At 37.0% G+C, this 13,869-nt stretch overlaps 1 pseudogene; it reads right to left on the reverse strand.

Moving 5' to 3' along the window:
* Positions 1-2,538: 2,538 nt before the first annotated feature.
* Positions 2,539-13,869, reverse strand: part of LOC131599116 (uncharacterized) — a 28,862-nt pseudogene continuing 17,531 nt past the window's right edge.

A 13,869-nucleotide genomic window follows, 5' to 3' on the forward strand; every position in this document is an offset into this window, starting at 1 on the left:
TAAGATTCTGTAGTTGGGATGATTCATAATCAATGGTATCACTATTGTGTATTTATGATGATGATGATGATGATGATGATGATGATACCCTTTAAGTTGTTGATTCTTTATGTTACATATTATTTTGGTTCTTTCTCATAATTGAATTGGATAGAATTGGTGCATTATTTAGAGCACAAGTGTTCCCCTTATAGCTGCTGGATTCCTGCTCACATTTAAATGTTTTTTTAAACGTTGCAGGAGGATGATGAGGGTGAAGAATTAGATGATGTTGCTAATGATCATGATCAGGATCAATAGGATGAGGAAGATGTTGCAGGAGGATATGTGTTATGATTAACCTTATGTCTAGTTTGACTTTTCGGTCAAACTGGTCGTCTGTTGACTGTTTGAGCTGCTGACTGTGCGTCTGAGCGAATTGAAGTTTGAAAATTTGTATGGTGGTACTTTGAGATATAAGGAGGTCCATGAAATCCATTTGAGGTCTCAAAAAACTTGTTCTCCTGAAAAAAACAAAAACCCTAGTTAGGGACTGTTTGTGTAGGAGACAGTTAAGCGTACCTGATTTTTGTGCAGTGCTGAGTCTCTACTGATTATGTGATTATCATAAGACTTCTAGAACAAAAATCTTGAAATTTTGAAATGTAAAAGATTGATTTGATTGATGGTACAAAACACGGAGAATCGTGCTGTCAGCAGGTTTGACTGTCAACTGACTGTCCGGGCATTAACGTAACAGTTAAAGTGAAAATTCAACAGTTAAAGTTAATTTTTTCTTTTTGTTTTTGTTGTGTTAATGGTGAAAATTTATTTACATGAGTTGTTAGTAAAACACAAACATAATAAATAAATAAAATATAATGTACGCGAACGAAATTATCGATAATAACTTTGAAAAATATTTAATGCACAGAAAAATAAAAATTTAACTGGCAGAAAACACACAAAATATTATCTGGATTATTAAACTACAGTACGGCAGATAGTACGACATTTAATACAGACAGTACAAATATTACATAACATAATGAACAGTACGACAATTAAACGGTACATTATTTGAAAGCAAAAAATACGACAAACTTTAAAAATGACGATTAAAAACCCATGCTATAAATAACAACATATAGATGATCGGGAGTGTAAGGAACCCAGGTCCGCATTTTTCAGGACTATGGAGACAGAAAAAGGACATGATCACCACCAAGACGGTGATGACCATAAGAAAACACGTATCCATCCACTTCGCCATTTTTGCCGGGGAAGAAGAGAAAATAAATATGAGGTAGAAATGAGAGAGATGAGTTGAAATTTGATGTGAGAATTTATGGAAAAAATGAGAGGTATTTATAGAGTGAAAAGAAGGATAGAGACGTTGGGGAATGACAAAAAAAATAGTGTAATAAAAATTTATAATATATAGGTATAACAAAAATTTGGTCAGACCAAAAAAAATTGCGTCGGCTACAACCGACACTAACAGAAAAAAGACATTTCATTCTTCTGGTAGTTAGCCTATTGTAAGCGAACATGTGGCATACTTTAGCGACACACCAAGTCGACGCTAATGATGAGATATGGTTTAAGCATATATGCTAACCAATCATAAATACACATATGGCACACTATAGCGTTGCACCCAGCCGACGCTAATGGTCTAAACAGCATACCTCTGGACCATGCTTAGTGGCCCACTTAGCGTGACTTGAAGCCGACACTAGGGTAACGTCGGCCTTACGCTACTGTTAGCTTCGAGGTTTGGAATGACAACCCCGACACCGACGCTAGGCCGACGCTAAACTCGGGTAGCGTCGGTTTTGTCTCCTTTAACGACGGCTTTTGGCTGACGCTAATGTGCTGTTTTCCTGTAGTGATTGTTGTCTTGGCAAACCCTCATTGTGGTCAATTGTTTCGCGAACACTAAAGGTGCAGTTGAATCGATCGAAAACAGTTACTTGATGAGTGTTTTCTTTTGACGATTGCTCTTGCGTAAATTTCATGCAACTATCACTAAACAATTGACCTGATTCTCTAACATCACTCCACTTCTTGCCTCTCGTTGAGAATAGCGAAGCCATCCTAAAGTAGGTTTCCTCCACTAGTGCAGTGATAGGAAGTTTATGAATGCCTTTGAAAACTCCATTCATGGATTCTACCAGATTTGTCGTCATGTGGTGTAACACCCCAAATCTACCCAACGTTTATGATACAAATAATCAGAGTAAATTTCAAAATTTAACAATATTTGGGATATCACATTTCCACTTAATACACAAAACTTATTTTGCATACTTGCAATTAGAGATACATAGCACACCTATAACAATAAAAATTCACAACCTGTATAATCTCAACTCGAAAGAACTTTCAATAAAAAAAACCACGCAGCGGATTATTCGACATAATTTCAATGTCAACATAAACTTCAATTGTCGTAGCATCTTTTTAAAGTAAACAACGTAAGTCAAAACAATTCTTTAAAATAACAACTTGAGTTCAACTGAAAACAACAAAGAAAATTCAGATAAGCGTTCATTCCCCCCCGAGTGCTACGTATCAGAGCAATGACACCCTCTCGAACTAAAACGATAACAGCTACTCTCCTTGGTTACCTGCACGTTACCAGCAGAGGATAACATTCAAACAGAAGGGGTGAGATATCGAATAATATAAGCAAGGGTATGATAAATATTATGTTAGACTAGGATCATACAATATTCACCACTTTACGACAAACACAACCATTCAATACTCAACATAAACAACTTCATCAATACGACTCAATGCGACTCAACTTGTGCAAATGAATGTGGTACCATTCGGAGTAGAACTCCCAACTTAATCATATGCCAGGTTATCGAGGCATTTTCAACTTAATCAGGTGCCATCAAGGCAAACTTAAACAAGTGCCATCAAGGCCAACTTAATCAATGCAAATGTATGCATGCAACAATAGCCACAATATCACAACAACAACGACGCAAACAACAACTTAAACATCAACTCAACTCAAACCATATTGGTCATAAGACCTGCAACTTAAATAATTCGCCCGTAAATCGGGATAATTCAACTCATCCAACTTCGCCTTCAAATCAATATAATTAACATAATCTCGACAAAACGAAACAACCAAAAATATCTACTAGTGCCTATGAATTACTCCGACAATTTCCAACTAATTCCGGGCAACTAAATATACCGCTTAATTCTACCGGGCGACTAAAATTCCTACTGTTTTCAACTTCCAGCATCTTTTCAACAAAATAAATCAACCACAATGCCTACTAATTATTACGAACTACCTCAACAATTTTTATTAAATTCCGAACAACTAATTTCTCCGTTTAATTTCAACTGTTCGGCTTATCGATACTAATTTAATACTTTGTTATCACTACTAGTTAATTGTTACTATTTGTTAAAAAAATTAGCTTAGTGGTACAATTACATTTCTATTACCAAATTTCTTTTTGCTCACTTCTATCTTTAAACTTTGTGGATACAGACCATCAATGGGCTGATATCTTTACAAAACCCTTGGCTGAAGATAGGTTTAAGTTCATTCTGAAGAACATCAGTATGGATTTATGCCCAGAATGAGAAGATGAGAAGTTCTTATGTATGAGTATCTTCTGAAATGAAAGTGGATTATTTTTTAATCAGAAGTTCTGATTAAAATCTTTTAGAAATTATGATTCGGTTATTACTAACGTTTCATTGTCTAAGTTGATTCAGAACCTCTTTTAAAGCAAAACAGCTGTAACGTTTTATCTCGGGATGGTAAACCTGTCTTTACTGTTCATGGATAAGCGCGCGTGCAGTTGAGGGGACGTCTACTTAGGTAACTGTGCAAATCTCGTCTTTTGTCATTATTATCTCTCCTCATGTCAGGTTACATTAAAAGTCATTCATCATTTCTTTTGTCCTTCTTTTCTTTTTATATTCCTCGAACGTTTCATTTTCCTCTATTTATTCCTTCATTTCGTAGTATTCTTTTCAATAAGTCTTGGCTCTCTTTCCCTTTCTTTTTCTCTCTTGTCCAACAAAGCCTTTCCTTGGCATAAACCCTAGTTCATTCATTTTCAACCTAGCGTTCATCATGAATCCTTTCAACTCAATGAGAACGGATGGAAGGGTTACTCAGTTACCGAATGTGAAGCATATCTTGGGATGGCTCTCCAAGTCTCTTTCAAGACAGATCTCTTCTTCAATGCTGTTATCAACATTTATCCAAAGGAAGAAGACCTTCTTGAGTCACTGGAGCCCGTTTGCAACATTAGCTCCCTGTCTGTGAACTGTCCCTCACTTCCTTCTCTTTGGTCTCTTGAATCTCTCCTACAGTGGAGGTTCTAGTCTGGAAAGACAAGAAGACCACAGGGATTCTTGATGGGTTGACACAGAATGTGTCTTGCTAGGGTTTTGTTTTTAATTTTTGTAGTCATTTCCTCTTGGGATGACTTTTTATGTATTTGGTAGGAATGTTTCTCATCTTGTTAAACATAAGAACCTTTGTAATATCTTTTGATTATCAATGAAAAGTTTCTTTGTTTTTACATTCCAGTGATTTTATTTGTCGTTTTATACATCTGAATCTTTTGGAATATTCTTTTTGATGTTATGACAAAAAGGGGGAGAAGATAAATGATAAATGATTTGATTAATCTATCAGTTGCTGGGTAAAGCTCCCACACATTCACTAACAAGAACTGCAAGTTCTATATGGTTTAAGTGTTTTGCAGGTATAAAGAAGTGAAGAGAATCTTCAAAGCAAAACCATAAGAAGCGTTATTCTGTAAAAAGAATAAGCTTATGGAAACTGAAGCAAGCTGAGTGCTGTCAAGCTTCAGAACCAGAAGCACTGATAATAGAATTTGATCCAAAATTTGTCTATTTGCTTTGACAAAATTCTATTTGCTCTGATACATTATTTTAGCCTATATGGCTCTGATACATATCATGTGTTCTAATATACATTTTATGTTCTGACTCGTTCATGCTGACTTTTGTCGTTTAGTTTTTGTTCTGTAACATTTCAGGATGTAGAGATGCTCTGATGATGCTCTGGTACATTCAACAATGTTCTGATACAAATCTAGCATGAAGTGATGTTGGTAGAAATTCAAAGCTCTGAAGCTATCCGAGGGAAGCAGAAATCAGAAGCTGTGAATGTTCTAAAGATCCAGAAAACTCAAGTTCTGAAGCTGTCCTAAATGGAAGCAGAAATCAGAAGCTGTGAATGTTCTGAAGATCAAAGAAATTCAAGTTCTGAAGCTGTCCTAGATGGAAGCAGGAATCAGAAGTTGTGAATGTTCTGAAGATCAAAGAAATTCAAGTTCTGAAGCTGTCCTAAATGGAAGCAGGAATCAGAAGCTATGAGTGTTCTAGGGATCTAAAGAAATTCAAGTTCTGAAGCTGTCCAATGGAAGCAGAATTCAGAAGCTATGAATTCTCTGAAGACAGAAGCTTATGTGATCGTCTCTACCGAAATAATCAGGGAAGTCTTTTATTAAAGTTCTTCGAGTATTTATTTCAGGGGGAGATTATTTATCTCAGGGGGAGATTGTTAATCTCAGGGGGAGACATATTCACATGCTTATGCTATAGCTGTGTAATTTGTCTTTTGCCGTCTGCTCTTTCTGATCGCAAATTCATATCATTTATATATGTTTTTGTCATCATCAAAAAGGGGGAGATTGTTAGAACAAGATTTGTTCTGATCAATTATCTTAGTTTTGATGGTAACAATAATATGAATTTTGCTTAAGACAATATGGTACTCTAATCAAATGCAATTTCCTTTTCAGGAAATATATAAAGAGTATGCATAATTCAGCGCTCAGAAGCTTTGTCTCAAAGGGTTCAGCATGCAACATCAGAACATGGTCTGGCAAGACATCAGAAGATGGTCGAAGCAGAATCAGAACATGGGTCTATGGAAGCATCAGAAGAACATGAGATTAGAAGCACTGAAGTTCTGATGGTATCACGCTCAGAAGCACTTCAAGGTCAGAAGATCAGAAGATGCTTTGCACCAAGCTGTTTGACTCTGATGATATTCAAACGTTGTATTCACAAACATCAGATCAGAAGGAAGTACAAGTGGCAGGCTACGCTGACTGACAAAAGGAACATTAGAAGCTATTAAAGGCAACGTCAGTAGACACAGCGTGGACAAGGCTCGAGGTAGTTGACAAAAGCGTATAACATTAAATGCGATGCTGTACGGAACACGCAAATCATTAAATGCACTCAACGGTCATCTTCTCCAACGCCTATATATATGAAGTTCTGATGAGAAGCAAGGTTAACAATTCTGGAACAAAACAACTCATATTAACTTGCTGAAACTCTGTTCTATTCAAAGCTCAGAATCTTCATCTTCATCAAAGCTCACTACATTGCTGTTGTAATATATTAGTGAGATTAAGCTTAAACGTTAAGAGAAATATCACAGTTTGTGATTATAGCTTTTAAGAAGCAATTGTAATACTCTTAGAATTGATTACATTAAGTTGTAAGGAACTAGAGTGATCGTGTGGATCAGAATACTCTAGGAAGTCTTAGCTTGTGTCTAAGCAGTTGTAATTAGAGTGATCACGTGGTGGTCAGGATACTCTAAGAAAGTCTTAGCTTGTGTCTAAGCATTTGTTCCTGGAGTGATCAGGTTGTGATCAGGATACTCTAGAAGACTTAGTCGCGGACTAAGTGGAGAACCATTGTAATCCGTGCGATTAGTGGATTAAATCCTCGGTTGAGGTAAATCATCTCTGCGGGGGTGGACTGGAGTAGTTTAGTTAACAACGAACCAGGATAAAAATAACTGTGCAATTTATTTTTATCAGTCAAGTTTTTAAAGCTACACTTATTCAAACCCCCCCCTTTCTAAGTGTTTTTCTATCCTTCAATTGGCATCAGAGCGCCGGTTCTAAGGTGCAAGCACTTAACCGTGTTTAGAAAAGATTCAGGAAGAGAAAAACGCTTCAGTAAAAGATGGCTGATGAAATTGCAAAGTCTACATCTACATCTGGCTCTGCTGAGCAACACAACGGTAACAATGGTTATACTAGACCGCCGGTATTTGATGGTGAAAACTTTGAATACTGGAAAGATAAACTGGAAAGTTACTTTCTTGGTCTAGATGGTGATCTATGGGATCTTCTGATGGATGGTTACAAACATCCGGTAAAAGCCAGTGGCGTAAAGCTGACAAGGCAAGAAATGAGCGATGATCAGAAGAAGCTTTTCAGGAATCATCATAAATGCAGAACTGTTTTGCTGAATGCTATCTCTCATGCTGAGTATGAGAAGATATCTAACAGGGAAACGACCTATGACATATATGAGTCCTTGAAAATGACTCATGAAGGAAATGCTCAAGTCAAGGAGACTAAAGCTCTTGCTCTAATCAAGAAATATGAAGCCTTCAAGATGGAGGATGATGAAGACATTGAAAAGATGTTTTCAAGATTTCAAACTTTGACTGCTGGATTGAGAGTTCTCGACAAAGGCTACACCAAGGCTGATCATGTAAAGAAGATCATCAGAAGTTTGCCCAGAAGATGGGGCCCAATGGTGACTGCATTCAAGATTGCCAAGAATCTGAATGAAGTCTCTTTGGAAGAGCTTATCAGTGCCTTGAGAAGCCATGAAATTGAGCTGGACGCAAACGAGCCTCAGAAGAAAGGTAAGTCTATTGCATTAAAATCTAATGTTAAAAAATGCACTAACGCTTTTCAGGCTAGAGAAGATGATCCTGAAGAATCAGAATCTGAAGAAGAAGATGAACTGTCCTTGATCTCCAGAAGGCTAAATCAACTCTGGAAGAACAAGCAAAGGAAGTTCAGAGGCGTCAGAAGTTCAAAGAAATTTGAACGTGGAGAATCTTCTGATGACAGAAGATTTGACAAGAAGAAGGCTGGCTGCTATGAATGCAATGAGCCTGGACATTACAAGAATGAGTGTCCAAAACTTCTGAAAGAAAATCCCAAGAAGAAGTTTCATAAGAAGAAAGGTCTTATGGCAACCTGGGATGAGTCAGAAGATGATTCAGACTCTGAAGATGAGCAGGCTAACTGTGCGCTGATGGCGACAGAAGATGACGGATCAGAATCTACATCAGAATCAGATTCTGAAGAGGTATTTTCTGAACTTACTAGAGATGAGTTAGTTTCCAGTCTAACAGAACTTCTGGAATACAAGTCTCAGATTAGTCTCAAATACAAAAAGCTAAAAAAGCTATTTGAATTCGAAACTAAGAAGCTTGAGTTGGAAAATTCTGAATTAAAAGAAAAACTTTTAAAATTATCCAATAATGTTGGATCTCCTTCTGATTCAGAAAAATCCACTCCTAGTCTAAACCATATTCTGAAAGAATATGATTTAAGTTTCAGGAAGTTCTTATCTAGAAGTATTGGCAGAAGTCAGCTAGCTTCTATGATATATGCTGTGTCTGGAAACAAAAGAGTTGGCATTGGTTATGAGGGTGAAATCCCATACAAGCTTGAATCTGTGGATGATATGAAAATATCATACAAGCCTCTGTATAACCAATTTAAATTTGGCCACTCCCATGATATTAAGCACACATCACATGCACAAAATTTTCACATAACACACACTAAGAAGCATGTGACACAACCTAGGAAATATCATGAAACTCACATTAAGAATCATCATGCTGTTCCTCCTATTGCTTACAATGTTAAACCCAAGTTCAATCAGAACTTGAGGAGAACTAACAAGAAAGGACCCAAGAAGATGTGGGTACCTAAGGATAAGATTATTCCTATTGCAGATATCCTTGGCTGCAAAAAGGACAAAGCACAACATGTCATGGTACCTGGACTCTGGATGCTCACGACACATGACAGGAAGAAGGTCTATGTTCCAAGACCTGGTGCTTAAGTCTGGAGGAGAAGTCAAGTTTGGAGGAGATCAGAAGGGCAAGATAATTGGCTCTGGAACTATAAAGTCTGGTAACTCTCCTTCCATTTCAAATGTACTTCTTGTAGAAGGATTAACACATAACCTCTTATCTATCAGTCAATTGAGTGACAATGGTTATGATATAATCTTTAATCAAAAGTCTTGCAAGGCTGTAAATCAGAAGGATGGCTCAATCCTATTTACCGGCAAGAGGAAGAACAACATTTATAAGACAGATCTGCAAGATCTTATGAGTCAGAAGGTGACTTGTCTTATGTCTGTTTCTGAAAAGCAGTGGGTCTGGCACAGAAGATTAGGTCATGCTAGTTTGAGAAAGATTTCTCAGATTAACAAACTGGATCTTTTCAGAGGACTCCCTAATCTGAAATTCAAATCAGATGCTCTTTGTGAAGCATGTCAGAACGGCAAGTTCTCCAAACCTGCATTCAAGTCCAAGAATGTTGTTTCTACCTCAAGGCTATTAGAACTCTTGCACATTGATCTGTTTGGCCCAGTAAAAACAGCATCTGTCAGAGGGAAGAAATATGGATTAGTCATCGTAGATGATTATAGCCGCTGGACATGGGTAAAATTCTTGAAACACAAGGATGAGTGTCATTCAGTGTTCTTTGATTTCTGCATTCAGATTCAATCTGAAAAAGAGTGTAAAATCATAAAGGTTAGAAGTGATCATGGTGGTGAATTTGAGAACAGATTCTTTGAAAAGTTCTTCAAAGAAAATGGTATTGCCCATGATTTCTCTTGTCCTAGAACTCCACAGCAAAATGGAGTTGTAGAGCGAAAGAATAGGACTCTACAAGAAATGGCCAGAACCATGATCAATGAAACCAATATGGCTAAGCATTTCTGGGCAGAAGCAATAAACACTGCATGCTATATTCAGAATAGAATCTCTATCAGACCTATTCTAAATAAGACTCCTTATGAATTGTGGAAGAATATAAAGCCCAACATTTCATATTTCCATCCTTTTGGATGTGTATGCTTTATTCTGAGCACAAAAGATCATCTTGGTAAATTTGATTCCAAAGCACAAAAATGTTTCCTTCTTGGATATTCTGAACGCTCAAAAGGCTACAGAGTATTCAATACTGAAACATTGACTGTAGAAGAATCAATCAATATCAGGTTTGATGATAAGCTTGGTTCTGAAAAACCAAAGCAGTATGATAATTTTGCAGATTGTGATATTGATGTATCAGAAGTTGTTGAGCCAAGAAGCAACGCATCAGAAGCAGAGCTTCTCAGAAGCAAAGAATCTGAAGATCAAGTATCAGCTTCTCAGGAGAATCTAAGCATTTCTGAAGAACCATCTGTCAGAAGATCATCCAGACTCATTTCTGGTCATTCAGAAGATGTCATTCTTGGAAAGAAGGATGATCCAATCAGAACAAGAGCATTCCTTAAGAACAATGCAGTCTGTCAATTAGGTCTTGTATCTTTGATCGAGCCAACTTCTGTTGATCATGCTCTAGAAGATCCAGACTGGATAATTGCTATGCAAGAAGAACTGAATCAGTTTACAAGGAATGATGTTTGGGATCTTGTTCCTAAACCAGATGGATTCAATATAATCGGTACAAAATGGGTCTTCAGAAACAAGCTCAGTGAGAAAGGTGAAGTGGTAAGGAACAAAGCCAGACTGGTGGCTCAGGGTTACAGTCAGCAAGAAGGGATTGACTATACAGAAACCTTTGCACCAGTGGCCAGGTTAGAATCTATTCGTCTATTAATTTCATTTGCCACTCAACATAACATCACTCTCTATCAGATGGATGTTAAGAGTGCCTTCTTAAATGGTTATATAGATGAAGAAGTTTATGTCCATCAACCTCCTGGTTTTGAAGACTCTATGTCTCCTAATCATGTTTTTAAACTAAAGAAATCGTTGTATGGATTGAAACAAGCTCCCAGAGCTTGGTATGAACGCTTAAGTTCTTTCCTTCTGGATAATGGTTTCACTAGAGGAAAAGTGGACACTACTCTCTTTTGTAAAACCTTTAAAAGGGATATTTTAATTTGTCAAATATATGTAGATGATATTATTTTTGGAACATCTAATGCTACACTTGGAAAGGAGTTTGCTGAGTCTATGCAGGCTGAGTTTGAAATGAGCATGATGGGAGAACTCAAGTACTTCCTTGGAATACAAATAAATCAAACATCAGAAGGAACGTATGTTCACCAAACCAAGTATATGAAGGAACATCTGAAGAAGTTTAATCTTCTAGACTGCAAAGAAGCCAAAACTCCTATGCATCCAACATGCATCCTAGGTAAGGATGAGGTAAGTAAGAAGGTAGATCAGAAGTTATACAGAGGTATGATTGGATCTCTTCTATATTTGACTGCTTCTAGACCTGACACTCTTTTCAGTGTTTGTTTGTGTGCTAGATTCCAATCAGACCCTAGAGAATCTCATTTAACTGCTGTTAAGAGAATTCTAAGGTATCTGAAAGGTACTACTAATGTTGGCTTAATTTACAGAAAATCTAAAGAATACAACTTATTAGGATTCTGCGATGCTGACTATGCTGGAGACAGAATTGAAAGAAAGAGTACTTCAGGAAGTTGCCAATTTCTTGGAAGTCATTTGATCTCCTGGTATAGCAAGAAGCAAGCAACTATTGCTTTATCAACAACAGAAGCAGAATATGTCGCTGCTGCTAGTTGCAGTACACAGATGCTCTGGATGAAGAGTCAGCTAGAAGATTATCAGATATATGAGAGTAACATTCCTATATTCTGTGATAATACTTCTGCTATATGTTTATCTAAGAATCCTATTCTTCATTCAAAAGCTAAACATATTGAGATTAAACATCATTTCATAAGGGACTATGTTCAGAAGGGTGTTCTATATTTAAACTTTGTGGATACAGACCATCAATGGGCTTATATCTTTACAAAACCCCTGTCTGAAGATAGGTTTAAGTTCATTCTGAAGAACATTAGTATGGATTTATGCCCAGAATGAGAAGATGAGAAGTTCTTATGTATGAGTATCTTCTGAAATGAAAGTGGATTATTTTTTAATCAGAAGTTCTGATTATAATCTTTTAGAAATTATGATTCGGTTATTACTAACGTTTCATTGTCTAAGTTGATTCAGAACCTCTTTTAAAGCAAAACAGCTGTAATGTTTTATCTCGGGATGGTAAACCTGTCTTTACTGTTCATGGATAAGCGCGCGTGCAGTTGAGGGGACGTCTACTTAGGTAACTGTGCAAATCTCGTCTTTTGTCATTATTATCTCTCCTCATGTCAGGTTACATTAAAAGTCATTCATCATTTCTTTTGTCCTTCTTTTCTTTTTATATTCCTCGAACGTTTCATTTTCCTCTATTTATTCCTTCATTTCGTAGCATTCTTTTCAATAAGTCTTGGCTCTCTTTCCCTTTCTTTTTCTCTCTTGTCCAACAAAGCCTTTCCTTGGCATAAACCCTAGTTCATTCATTTTCAACCTAGCGTTCATCATGAATCCTTTCAACTCAATGAGAACGGATGGAAGGGTTAATCAGTTACCGGATGTGAAGCATATCTTGGGATGGCTCTCCAAGTCTCTTTCAAGACAGATCTCTTCTTCAATGCTGTTATCAACATTTATCCAAAGGAAGAAGACCTTCTTGAGTCACTCGAGCCCGTTTGCAACATTAGCTCCCTGTCTGTGAACTGTCCCTCACTTCTGAAGGATAGAAAAACACTTAGAAAGGGGGGTTTGAATAAGTGTAGCTTTAAAAACTTGACAGATAAAAATAAATTGCACAGTTATTTTTATCCTGGTTCGTTGTTAACTAAACTACTCCAGTCCACCCCCGCAGAGATGATTTACCTCAACTGAGGATTTAATCCACTAATCGCACGGATTACAATGGTTTTCCACTTAGTCCGCAACTAAGTCTTCTAGAGTATCCTGATCACAACCTGATCACTCCAGGAACAACTGCTTAGACACAAGCTAAGACTTTCTTAGAGTATCCTGACCACCACGTGATCACTCTAATTACAACTGCTTAGACACAAGCTAAGACTTCCTAGAGTATTCTGATCAACACGATCACTCTAGTTACTTACAACTTAATGTAATCTTTCTTAGAGTATTACAATGCTTCTTGAAAGCTATAATCACAAACTGTGATATTTCTCTTAACGTTTAAGCTTAATCTCACTAATATATTACAACAGCAATGTAGTGAGCTTTGATGAAGATGAAGTTTCTGAGTTTTGATTTGAACAGAGTTTCAGCAAGTTGATATGCGTTGTTTTGCTTTTAAATCGTTAACCTTGCTTCTCATGAGAACTTCATATATATAGGCGTTTGAGAAGATGACCGTTGAGTGCATTTAATGCTTTGCGTGTTCCGTACAGCATCGCATTTAATGTTATACGCTTTTGTCAACTACCTCGAGCCTTGTTCACGCTGTGTCTACTGACGTTGCCTTTAATAGCTTCTAACGTTCCTTTTGTCAGTCAGCGTAGCCTGCCACTTGTACTTTCTTCTGATCTGATGTTTGTGAATACATCGTTTGAATATCATCAGAGTCAAACAGCTTGGTGCATAGCATCTTCTGATCTTCTGACCTTGAAGTGCTTCTGAGCGTGATACCATCAGAACTTCAGTGCTTCTGATCTCATGTTCTTCTGATGCTTCCATAGATCCATGTTCTGATTCTGCTTCGACCATCTTCTGATGTCTTGCCAGACCATGTTCTGATGTTGCATGCTGAACCTTCTGAGTCAAAGCTTCTGAGCGCTGAATTATGCATACTCTTTATATATTTCCTGAAAAGGAAATTGCATTGGATTAGAGTACCATATTATCTTAAGAAAAATTCATATTATTGTTATCATCAAAACTAAGATAATTGATCAGAACAAATCTTGTTCTAACAATCTCCCCCTTTTTGATGATGACAAAAA

The sequence above is a fragment of the Vicia villosa genome, linkage group LG4 (assembly GCF_029867415.1).
Source record: "Vicia villosa cultivar HV-30 ecotype Madison, WI linkage group LG4, Vvil1.0, whole genome shotgun sequence".
Taxonomy (NCBI): Eukaryota; Viridiplantae; Streptophyta; class Magnoliopsida; order Fabales; family Fabaceae; genus Vicia; species Vicia villosa.